At 45.2% G+C, this 12,636-nt stretch overlaps 1 protein-coding gene across 1 annotated transcript in view; it reads left to right on the plus strand.

Annotated features, from left to right (window-relative positions):
* The window catches only part of DNAJC5 (DnaJ heat shock protein family (Hsp40) member C5), a 47,303-nt gene that overhangs the window by 16,380 nt on the left and 18,287 nt on the right, over positions 1-12,636 (plus strand). The gene's annotated exons all lie outside the window — the stretch shown is intronic.

The following is a 12,636-nucleotide window of genomic DNA, read 5'->3' on the forward strand; positions in this document are numbered from 1 at the left end:
ATACCAAAGAAGGGCAATGCCAAAGAATGTTCAAACTACTGCACCATTGCACTCATTTCACATGCTAGCAAAGTGATGCTCAAAATCCTACAAGCTAGACTGCAGCAGTATGTGGACCGAGAAGTACCAGAAGTACAGGCAGGATTTCGAAGAGGGAGAGGAACTAGAGATCAAATTGCCAACATACGCTGGATCATGGAGAAAGCTAGGGAGTTCCAGAAAAACATCTGCTTCATTGACTGCTAAAGCCTTTGCTTGTGTGGATCACAACAAATTGTGGCAAGTTCTTAAAAAGATGGGAGTGCCAGACCATCTTATTTGTCTCTTGAGAAACCTATATGCGGGTCAAGAAGCAACAGTGAGAACTGGACACGGAACCACTGATTGGTTCAAAATTGAGAAAGGAGTTCGGCAAGACTGTATGCTGTCGCCCTGCCTATTTAACTTACATGCAGAGCACATCATGAGAAAGGCGGGGTTAAATGAATCACCAGTTGGAATTAAGATTGCTGGGAGAAATATCAACAACCTCAGATATGCAGATGATACCACTCATGGCAGAAAGTGAAGAGGAACTAAAGAGCCTCTTGATGCGGGTGAAGGAGGAGAGTGCAAAAGTTGGCTTGAAACTCAACATTTAAGAAAACTAAGATCATGGCATCCGGTCCTCTCACTTCCTGGCAAATAGATGGGGAAGAAATGGAGGTAGTGACAGATTTAATTTTCCTGCAGACGGGGACTGCAGCCAAGAAATTAAAAGATGCTTGTTCCTGGGGAGGAAAGCTATGGCAATTCTAGACAGCATACTAAAAAGCAGAGACATCACCTTGCCAACAAAAGTGTGTATAGTCAAGGCTATGGTTTTCCCAGTTACAATGTATGGCTCTGTAAGCTGGACCATAAGGAAGGCTGAGCACCAAAGAATTGAGGCCTTTGAATTGTGGTGCTGGCGGGGACTCCTGTGAGTCCCTTGGACCGCAAGGCAATCAAACCGGTCAGTCCTAGAGTAGATCAACCCTGACTGCTCTTTAGAAGGCCAGATCCTGAAAATGAAACTCAAATACTTTGGCCACCTCATGAGAAGGAAGGACTCCCTGGAGAAGAGCCTAATGCTGGGAACAATTGATGGCAAAAGAAGGAGGGGGCGGCAGAGGATGAGGTGGCTGGATGGAGTCACTGAAGCAGTCAGCGTGAGCTTGGGTGGACTCCGGGAGAAGGTGGAGGACAGGAAGGCCTGGAGGAATGTTGTCCATGGGGTCACGATGGGTCGGACTAACAACAACAACAACATGATTTTATGACTTCAAAAGAGGAAACTTCTCTAAAGTGAAGGAAATGGTAAAAAGAACTTTGAAAGGGAGAGCCAAGAGGCCTAAATTACTTCAAAATGCATTGAGATTGCTCAACAGTAGAAGCTCAGAGTGCAGGTTTGCCTTGGGTTAGGAAAGGTAGCACCAAGTACAAGAGGTATGGCTGATGAGAAGTGTCAAGCAATTGGAAAGAAAAAGTAATCCTTCAGAAACTGGAAGTAATGCCCAAGTGAGGAGTACAAAAGTGACCCAAAGCTTGCACAAAGGAGATGCAAGCAGACAATAAGATGCAAAAAGGTATTTGAATGAGCATATCACTGGCATATCATCAGGGAACTCGTCCCTGGACTAAGGAGGTGATGAATGCCTCCGAGAGAGAGAGAAGTTGGGGGGGGGGGTGGAGAGAGAGAGAAAGAGGTGTTTCCCCCTTTAAAGATGGTGGTGGTTATACTACTCCTTAAAAACCCTAATTATCATCCTATAGCCAATATTCCCTTCCTGGGCAAGGTACTAGAGTGGACTGTGGCTGGGCAACTCCAAGCACTCTTGAAGGAAACAGATTATCTAGACCCATTTCAAGGGCTTTAGGCCTGGGTTCAGAACAGAAACTATCTTGGTCACCCTGTGGAATTGAGATGACCAGTGCTGGGAGAGAGACAGAGAGCGTCACCCTATTGATTCTCCTGGATCTCTCAGCGGCTTTCGATACCATTGCCCATGGTTTCCTTCTGGAGAGGCTGGCTGGATTGGGAGTTGGAGGGACCACTTTGTGGTGTTTCTACTCCTCCCTGGCTGACCATCTCCAGCTGGTGGAGCTGGGGGATTGCTGCTGTGTGCCGTGGCATTTGTGCCATGGCGTCCATGCTCTTTAACATCTACATAAAACTGCTGGTGGGGTCCAGGTGAGGCAGTGACTGTCCTGAATCAGTGCCTTGGTTCAGTAATGGACTGGATGAGAGCCAATAAGCTGAAGCTCAGTGCAGACAAGACGGAGACTCTGTTGATGGGCAGTCCATTTGTCCTGGCCAGGGTTGTGCTTCCCCTAAAGGATAAGGGTCGCAGCTTAGGGATACTCCTGGACTTGTTTCTCATTTGCCCACGGTGGCCACCTTCTATCAGCTTAGCCTGATTTTCCAGCTGCGTACCTATTTGGACGAGCAGAGCCAAACAAACATACGTCACAGCCAACAATAAAGAATTCTGTAAATATATGAGAATCCAGAAACCAGCTAGAGATTCAGTTTGAGGAATGGATGAAAATGGAATTAAAGGAGTATTAAAGGAGGATAAGGAGATGGCAAAGAAATTGAATAAATTCTTTTCATCATTCTTAACTATGGAAAATACGAGGCAGGTCCTTGCATCTGAACTGATGCTTTTAGGAAGGGCATCTGATGAACTAAGGCAAATAAGGATGACAGAAGAGGAACATTTTTCTCTTTTTCAGAACAGTGGAACCTTGTGAAGTTCTCTCAGGAAGCTGACTGGTGGGAGATTCCTGGCAGATCAAAAGAAGGGGTTCTTCACGCAGACAGACGTAACCTGTGGAGTTCATCTCCACATGATGTAGCGATGGCCACCAGTGTGGATGGCTTTAGCAGGAGATTCTTGGAGAAGGCTTTCAGTGGGTACAAGTCCTGGTGGCTCTCTGCCTCCTCCAGTATCAGAAGCCCTATGCCTATAAATACCAGTTGTTGAAGAGCTTGAGCAGGCCCTCCTGTCCTGCTTGTGGGTTTCCTATGGGCAGCGGGTTGGCCACTGTCCGAGATGGACTAGATCAGTGGATCTGCCTGGGCCGGTATGATGGCTTCAGAGACAGAATTTCATTACTAAGCCTGAGTAGGCATCTTGGGATCAGTGGTTGTTATCCCACTTCAGTTGCTTTATTGTGAGAGGGTGAATTTTAAGCATCTCGATAACTTTAAGACAGCTTGCAGTTCGCAGTTCAATGAACTGCAGAAACAGAGGTGTTGTAAGTGCCAAGCAAACTCTCTCTCGCTCTCTTGCAGTCTCTTCGCAAAGCAGCTCATGTATGCTGGTGTTGGTGTTCTACCAAAGAGATGCTAATCAGTTATTCTCAGCATTGAATTTGAGAGTGTTGGATTGTTGCCCTGGATAATTTGGGGAGAAATAATATATGGAAGCTGCAGTAGTCAGGTTTGGGTTTTTCCTTCTCCTTCCGCAGTCAGACCAGTTAGTGTTTTTTTCCTTCTCCTTCCGCAATCAGACCAGTTAGTGTAATTCCACCATGAAGCTATAAAATGAGAGAGCAGACATGCATTAATTTGTGGATAAAGCAGGGAATCTGAATTACCGTAGTGACTCCAAGAGCAGCAATGTTTGTTAATTTAAATTAAATCTGACATAATATGCATAAACATTGGATAAACTGCTGAAAAACAAGGCGTGTAATGAAAAAAAATGGGCAGGAGGAGTTCAGCGCATGGACTTTTTTCCCTTTTCAGTAGTTCTGACTAACCAGATGTACTTTGTGCTTGGTGTGGGAATGGTTAAGAGTGGATGCTGTTTAATCCAGGAGATTACCTTTCTTCATAGCTGGTAGAGAGAAACCTCTCCAAGGGAATCCTCCCGGACTCGTATGCATAACAGATGGCTGGTGAGTGTGTAGCAAGCCATTCTCCTTAAAGGTACAGGACATGCAGGAGCCCCATGAAATGGAACTACCTGAAAAGGCTGCGGGAGAGGTGATGCTGTGATTGTTCACTAGATACCCACCAGATAACCCACTGCTTGTGAAAAGCAAACTTCTGTGGCAGCGTAGGGCCACGAGGCTGGTGGCCAGTTTGCAGGGGATGGGGTATGAGGCGAGACTGAGGGAACTGGGTCTCTTCAGCCTGGAGAAGAGGAGACTCAGAGGGGATCTGTTGGCGACACACAGGTATATGAGGGGGTGTCACACGGAGGTGGGTAGAGCCCTGTTCTCCCCTGCAGAGGAAGGCAGGACGTGCTCCAACAGAGCCAAGGTCAGGGAACCAAGGTTCCATTTCGATGCCAGGAAGCACTTCCTGACAGCCAGGACCCCAAGGGTGTGGAATGGGCTTCCACGAGAGGTGGTAGAGGCCCCATTGGTGAGGGTGTTCAAAGATAGGCTGGACATGCACATGATGGGCATGTCGTGAGCGGAGCCGGCTGGAGCCAGGGGTCAGACTAGATGGCCTGGGAGGCCCCTTCTGACTCGCTCTGTTTCTATGTTTCTTTTTGGCTTTCCATTCCTATTTTGTGTGTATGGCAGTACTGTCCTCTGCTATTTAATGTAGAACTGCTTCCATCCATCTAACCTTATTTTGAGTTCAGGGCTGGCAGGTTTGCAAGCGGAACGAGGCCAGGGCTGCATATTTGGGAGCAGGACTGGGGGTTCTAGAAGCTTATTTGGCACTGGGGAGACAGGACCTGTTATGGGAAAGCTGTGAGTGCAAGATGACCAAACTTTCCCCCTCTTTCCTGCCTGCACTTTCTCAGCTGGAACTGACCCTCACACCCCTGCTTTGCAGTGGCTTGGTAGGCGCTCAGGTTCCCAGGTGTGGATTGACACCAGGCATGGCCTTCTAACTTGATCCATACATGCCTGATGTGCCCAATGCACTACGATGCAGAGTTCTTGGTGAAGAACTCTCCTTTCTGCCCTGGAATTGCACTTGCTGTGTTTCAGCAGTGGTTCAAATCTGGTTCATTTAGGCAGCATTTGTTATTGAGTACCAACCAATTAATAATTCTTTATGTCTTTGTGCAGTCTTAAATATAATGTATTCTCCCAGGTTCTGAAAGAAAATACAAGCTTTTTGATGTCGTTCTTCATAGTAGGCGTACATCACAGAACATGCCAAATAAGAGCCCGTGCCCATGATAAATGCTAATGCTGGGGAATCCATTGCACGGGGCATGCATGTGTATTTCATGCATTTCAGCAAGCTCACTGTGTCCTTAGATTCGTTCTCGAGGTATATTAGGGATGCTCTAGGCCCATGCAGTTCTGCAAGATTCTCTTTGATCTGTTTCGAAGTCATTAACAAGGAAGCCTTGTTCCTAGGTTATGAAATTTCTTTCCCCCTCTGCTGGGAAAGGAAGGGAGCCTGGCAGGTTTTGCTTTCATGTTGTCTGTGCTGTTTACAAGTTCTGCTACATTTGGCTTGTTTATGCCAATATTCACTTCTATATTCAATTCATATTTGGAAGTAAAGAAGGAATTTTGCTGCAGATTGAATTAGTTGGTGGCAGTTCCTTCTGGGAGGCACTAGAGTGTACGTGGTGGAAATCATTTGGGCACAGGGGTAGTGACAGCCACTTTATTCACCCTTTGTCTGCTCACATACTTGGTGACAGAAATTCAGAGTTTGGCTGTTTTACATTTAGAATCACAAAAGCAACTGTATTGAGATCTGTGAACTTCCTTCTTCAGGTTGCACTATTCAGGTGAAAAGGTAGGTCACCTGGGAGATAAAATCCTCTGTGAATAATGCCAGCATTAGTCTATGCTATTAGGAGAGGGACTCTGTGTATGCAGTTCATCCTCTGTCTAAAGCAAAAGGTGTTCAGACAGACTGTAGACATTTATAAGTTGAGTCGAATTGAGAGCATGTTTGTACCATGTTGACTAAATGCAGAGCCATATGCAACAATGCAAGTAATATTTACGTTAAACTGCCAAAGGAGATTTCAGCATCCTTAGGTAGACCATTGTACTGTCCTTATAGAGGTTTCTTTTTCATAATGTTCAGCACAGGCCTGCTTTCATGTGTTTTAAACCCACTATTTTGCTGTTGTCATCAGTAAGTGGACTGCATAACAGTTTCACCTCCCCCCCCCCAATATATCTGAACATGGCTAACGTATGTTTCTTTCTCTTTTAACCTTGTTAGGAAGCATTCTTTTGCATTTCCTCCTGGGGCCTTCTATAACTTTTCGCACTCAGATTGCTCTGGGTGTGTAGTTTAGGTCGGCAGGCACCTTGTTCCCTGGGCCAGAGTTGGAATTTTGCCTTCTGGAACAGGGCCATGTGGACTGACTGCATTCCGCACCTCTGGAACCCCTGTGTGTTTCCAAGTAAAGGGAAATGGTGTATTTGGAATGCATTCTAATTCGAAGCACCTGCTGCCACATGTCAAAACTCTTGTCACGCTCTTGTCCATGGTGGAGTTTGGGTTCATTCTGTTCTGCCCAGCTTCCTATTTCTTCTCCCTGCTCCCTCACTGCTCTCATGTTTTCTCTCCTTGGTCGTTTTGTCTGTAGCACAGGCTCTGAGCTTCCTGCAATGCTCCACGTGTGCCTTCCGCTTTCTTGCGCTTGTCCGACACATGCGTTGCTCAGTATTTCCATAGCAGCCCCCTTGCCTGCTGGCCTTCTGTGTCTCATACTTGGCATCGTGGAGGAAAGAAGACCTTGCCTTTCCTCTCCCTTTTCCTTGTTGCTCTTTAAAGTCCACTCCCTTCACGGTGCTCACTCGTACTTCGCATCTCTCTGACTCCTGCTTTTTACTCCTCCCTGCCTCTCAGCCACCTGCTCCATCCTTGGGGACTGTAATATGTTGATGCTCTCATTTCTCTGCTGTGTTCTGTTCTGCTCACCTTCCCCTGAAAAGGACATTATTGAGGTGGGAAAAGTACAGAGAAAATGATCAGGGGGCTGGAGCAGTTCCCCTATAAGCCATGGCTCAACAGTGGGGACTGTTTAAGTTACAAAAATGGTTAGTATGTGGAGATATGATAATGGTGTTTTAAATAATGCATGGTGTGGAGAAAAGGGAGAGGGAGACATTTCTCTCTCTCCCCCTGAACACTTGAACCCGGGGTCATCCTATGAAGCTGATGGTTTAGGACAGACCGAAAGGAGGATGTCTTCACACAGCACACGTGGAAGCTGCTGCCACAGCAAGTGGTGATGGCCACCAATCCGGATGGCTTTCAAAGGGGATTGCAGGAGGAGGCGATCAGAGGCTACTGGTCTCACTGGCCATGTGCTCCCTCCTTGACCAGAGGCGGCCAGCCTGCCTACAGTAGCTGCTGAGCAGCTGGGCAGGAGCAGGTCTTGCCCCCATCCTGCCAGAGGGATCCTGTGGGCAGCTGGTTTGCCGCCATATGTACAAAGAGCTGGACTAGATGGATCTTTGGTCAGGTCCAGCATCGCTTTTCTTACGTTCTTAGGTTCTCTTGGTCACTTCTCTCGATCGCTGCATTGTGCTAACCACTCCTCCCTCTGACCAGCTTCCCTTCCTTCTGTGTGCCACTGCACAGTCATCTTGGGTCACTGTGAGCTCTCTTCTGCCCTTACTATACCAGTGACTGTGATTCCATGCTTCTTTCAATTTATTTTATTTTATTGTATTTTGTTTTATATTTTACCGTGATCCCAACCAGCTGAAGCTTTTAGGCAGTTTACAGTATCTCATAAACAGGGCCAGCCTACTATAAAAACATGAAAAATTGGCATAATAGAAAAATCTTTAACTCAGATAATGTTCTTTCCTCTCCTTGCCTTCAGCCTGTTCTTTTAGACAAGAAACCTCTCTGCCTTCACTTCTACTTAGGGCTTAAACTTCCTCTTCTGTCTTACCACTTTGTGGCTTAGAGCAGTTTCTCCCTTCTGGCGGGCTGCCTCTCCAAGTCCCTCTTCAGTGCCTTGCAGAAGTACCCACCCACTTTGAGGGTGACTGCACATTTTGGTTCCTTGCAGCCTGGAATGGAAATGATTTGGCAATGTTACCACTGAATGTACACAAGATACTTGACACCTTGATGGTGAAAGATGGTTTTACTGTGGAATCAAAGTTAAGTAGGCAAAAATGATTGGCAGTTGTTGGTTGCAGTCTCCTCCTTGTTCTCACTCTTTTTTTTAATGTTGCCAACCCCTTTCCTGGGTTGGGCCTTCTAGCCCACTAAATAATGTAACTCCTAGCCTTTTCTTTTATGGGCAACCCAATGCAAGCCATTTCAGCAATTTAATTCTTCGGTAATAGACTTCTGAAGTCATTTCCTGGATAAGTTCTCTGCTGCCATAACATTTGGAGAATTGTTTTTTAGAATTCATAGTGCTATCTTCAGAATGCCAAATTTGTCCCAGCTGCTGTGCTTTTGTATATACATAAGTAGCCACCCTATTTATGCAATAGGGCCCTTGAAGACGGTCTGGATACTTCAGTAGGTCCAGAATAAGAGCTGCCAGGATATTACAGGACTAGCAGGTATTTGCATATAATGTTGGTCCTTTATCACTTACACTGGCTGCCAGTGGCAGTCCAGGCCCAATTTAAGGTGCTGGTGATTACCTATAAAGCCCTAAATGGCTTGGGTCCTGGATACCTGAAGGAATGTCTCCTTCCCTGTATGCCTTCCTGCCCCTTGAGATCTAAGGTGGAGGTCCTGCTCCGGGAGCCCTCCCTGAAGGAGATTAGGAAGGTGGTTGCCCAGAGGAGGGCCTTCTTTGTGGTGGCACCTCAGTTATGGAATATGCTCCCCAGAGAGGTTCACCTGGCACCAATGCTTTTTTCTTTTTGGCGCCAGGCAAAAACCTTTTTATTTTCCTGTTATTTTAATGTTCAGTTGTTTTTAATGTGTTTTCTATTATTACTGCATGCTGTGCCATTTTAATTTCTATTTTACTTGTCGCATGTTGTAAACCGTCCTGAGATGCTAGTAGAGGGACAGTCTATAAAAACTTTAAATAAAATAAATGAACCGGGAGAGCATTAAATACTAACAATGTGGCATAGTGGATAGGAGTGGAGGACTGGGACTCAGCAGATCTGAATTCTAGTCCCCTCTCAGCCATGGACCTCACTGGGTGACACAAGGCAGCTGGAGATTCTCAGCCTAACCTACCTCACAGGGCTGTTGTCGTAGGGATAAGATTGAGAGATGGAAGAGAATTGTGCGAGCTGTGTTGAGTTTATCGGAAGGGGAAAAGGCAGGATATAAATATATTAAATAAAACGGATGGTGACTGCTGCCCAGTTTGTAGTTGAGGGAAATGAAGAAATACATTTCTGGGCTTCAGTTAATTTCAGGCAAATATGCAGGAAATTTCACGTGGGTGAAGTCCTGCAGGCCTGCTGAAGGCTCGACTGCTTTATTTGAGCAACAGCATCACACCACAAAGCTCTCAGGAACGATTAGTGGTGTACGTGGAAGTTTGTTTTTGGCGAAGCCTTCTCTGTGTTTTACAAGCTCTTCACATCTGAGCTGAGAGCAGGATTGTCAAGGCAGAAGCCTGCTGCTTTTTGTCTCATGCTGCCTCAAGTCGTATTTCCTTTTCCTGTTATGCTTTAGTTCTGGGATGGATGTCACATGCCTCCTTGGTGTGAGCATCAGAGTATTTGTGTTTGCTGTGGAATGCAGATGTTTCTCATTGAAGTGCTGAATCAGATAATGGAAGCATGTTTTGTATTGTTTTCTAAACATATTTTCTTGAGAGTAGTGGGCCAGTGCAACCGAAGGGAAAGAGTTAAGCTGCCTGAGAAAAGAGTGCTTTAAAAATACCTTTTGCAAAGGCCTATTTAATCTAGTGTGGGCTACTTGAAGTGACCTAATCCAAAAATAGCTGGCAGGCCGTCTTGTCTTGGAGTGTTTGCTGCTGAAGAATGGCAGGTGATAATCTCCTGGCTTTATGAAAGGCCTTGCTCGGTTAAAATTTGGACAGGAGAAAATCAAATTTAGGTGGTGCTTGCTTTTTCAGATGTACTTTGTGCCAAAATTATTTCTTTTTACCATAAATGTCTGCAGAAGCTGAATTATATGCACTTGCCAGTATCGTGAAAGAAAGAAAGACAGAAAGAAAGGCCTGCATATTAGCCTTGACAAGGAAAGACCATTTCCTGGGGAGATACTGCTTTGGTTTGCTAATGCTTGAATCACTCTAACCAGACATCTCCATGTAATGGGCCAGATGCAAAGGTGGTGATGGAAAGCTCAGCCAGGGGCTTCCATACTGCCATCCTCGAGTTCCTGGGAAGCAGGATTGTATGGCCTCAACAGGGAAGAGCAACCTGAAGGCGAATAGCATTAAAATAAAAGTTTGCTTGTTTGTTATGGTCATAGACCAGCAAAAGCCAATGTGGGCCAGCATAACAGATTAAACAATGTTATTTCATTACCCCAATTAAAACAACAATTTAAAATGAATTAAAAGACAGAGAGGCAAGTAACAGACAGCAAAAACTGAAACAACCTAGGTGGCATATCTGAAACACATAATGTCACAAATATGTACAAAATGGTAATACTTAATTAAAACTTTGTTGCAATTGCTGCAGATGTGCCCAGCTGCACATCTCAGAGCCTTTTGTGGCAGCCACCTGTGGTTCTGCTCCCTAAATAGTTGTCCTACAGTTTCCTTGTGGTTGGCATCGTTGACACTTCGAGAGGTGTTGTTCTCAAATTTTGTGCTGCACATCTCGAACAGAAAGTCAGTTAGAAACACTGTAATAACCAGCCCTGTGGTTCGGTCAGGAAAGGATGTGTAATTCAGACTTTCTGTGGGGAGGGTGCAGCTTCAGTTTTGTCATCTCTTCAACCTGTTGTGGTTCTGCTTTCCAGGATATCCATCTTGTGACTGCCCTTCATAATATGTGAACATGTCTCCCAACCCAACCACAACTGTGCATGAGACGATGTTTTTCTTTCACTGTGTTAGTTTGAAGGAATTGTGCTTTTCTTGCATCTGGTTACCCACCATTTTAGTTGCTGACAAATAATAAAGCGACTCCTGTGCATTCATGAGGGAAGGCGAGTCATTGCAGCCACATCATTTCCAGGGAGTTAGTTTTATTTTCTTTCCCCAGCCCCCTTATTGTGTGTTTCATTGTCTGTCATCTTTGTAGGTTGATAAATGTACCTTTTCATATGGGATAGGTGTGGGGAGAGATGCTCTTTCAACATAGATAGATGGGTTATCAATTATATGTCCTTAAACTATTGAAGAACAGCAAACTTGTGTGACCTCAAAATGACCCTCCTTAAAAGGGTTGTGGAGAATTCATTAACTTGTGTGTAATTAACTTTGCCAAGAAAATGCTTTTTCTGAAGGTGGTGATTGCGAGGAAGGGGTCTGATACCGAACAAAATTGGTGGGCAGGTTTCTGTGGGAAAAGACAGTCCTATGGATAAATGAAATGGCAATGTTTGTTTTTCTCTATTCCATTACTCGGAAACAATGGCAGCATTGTTCCCAGTATTAGGTTTTGGTAGCGTTGCCCATTTTAATCTATCCCCACATATCAGTTGGAACCTAGTTAAGGCATTGTAGAAATATAAAATGTTTATATTTTATGCTGCTGGCTGTCATTTCATGGCAGATCAGATGGCGATGCTGTGTTGTTGGTAGGATGAGCTAGTCATCTGTTGGGCTTGAGGGCGGAGAGCGTTCCTCCATGAGTCACGATCATGTTGTGTAGACTCAAAGGGAAGGGCCTGTATCACACAAGACGCGTGGAATGCTTCCCAGCAGCCCAGAAGCATGCGGACTGGCAGATTTCTTCCGCAAACTCTGCACTTGCTTTTCAGGCTGCATTAATATGCCAGACAGACGTTGTGTCTGCTCTGAGTTTCTGCAGTCTTCAGCCATCTGATGCAGCTTCTCTGACCTGACATCATGAATAATGCTTGAACGTTTTGCTGTCCCCGAAGTATGTCATTCCTGTGTGCTTAAATGGATACACTTTGGCTGTCGAATAATACAGGCCTCTGAAAGTGGTGCTTACAATGTATGCTAAGAACTGACTTGCGCATGGCAATGAGGCTTCACCTGTTTCTCACAGCATCTCAGTAGGGATTTGCCTTACTCTAAAGTTAAAAAATATAGATTTATTGTAGGTTTTCTACTAATTGTGCCTATAACTGCTTCCTGAGCTCAGAATTACCTTCATGTTCCCACATACTCTGTGAATGACAATTGAACTGATGACCGTGTCTTAGTTATATAGGCACCAGAGGGTGGACAGGTAGATCGTGGAGAAGTGCCTAGTGTGGCAAACTAACTCAAACTCCCAGACGTGTTTAAAAAGCCAACTTCTTCAATATAGACCCTAGCACAACTATAATACTCTTTGCCATTTTACAGTATTTTGACAGTGTCCGTATTTAGAGTGTGGTGCACACTTTTGGCTTCCCCTCATGGAGGCAGTGTTAAAGGTAGAGATGGAAGAGGTATGGAAAAGGAGCAGCTGATGTGATCAGGAAGGGGAACAGCATTATTTCCAGAAAACTGACTTCAGTCTTTCAGGCTCAGAGGGGAGAAGATGAGGCTGTGAGTAATACAGACTGGCACTGATTCTCAGAACTCAGGTGCTGGGGTGCCTATACAGCCATTGAAACGGATA

The sequence above is a fragment of the Varanus komodoensis genome, unplaced genomic scaffold (genome assembly GCF_004798865.1).
Source record: "Varanus komodoensis strain SLA01 unplaced genomic scaffold, ASM479886v1 scaffold8, whole genome shotgun sequence".
Taxonomy (NCBI): domain Eukaryota; kingdom Metazoa; phylum Chordata; class Lepidosauria; order Squamata; family Varanidae; genus Varanus; species Varanus komodoensis.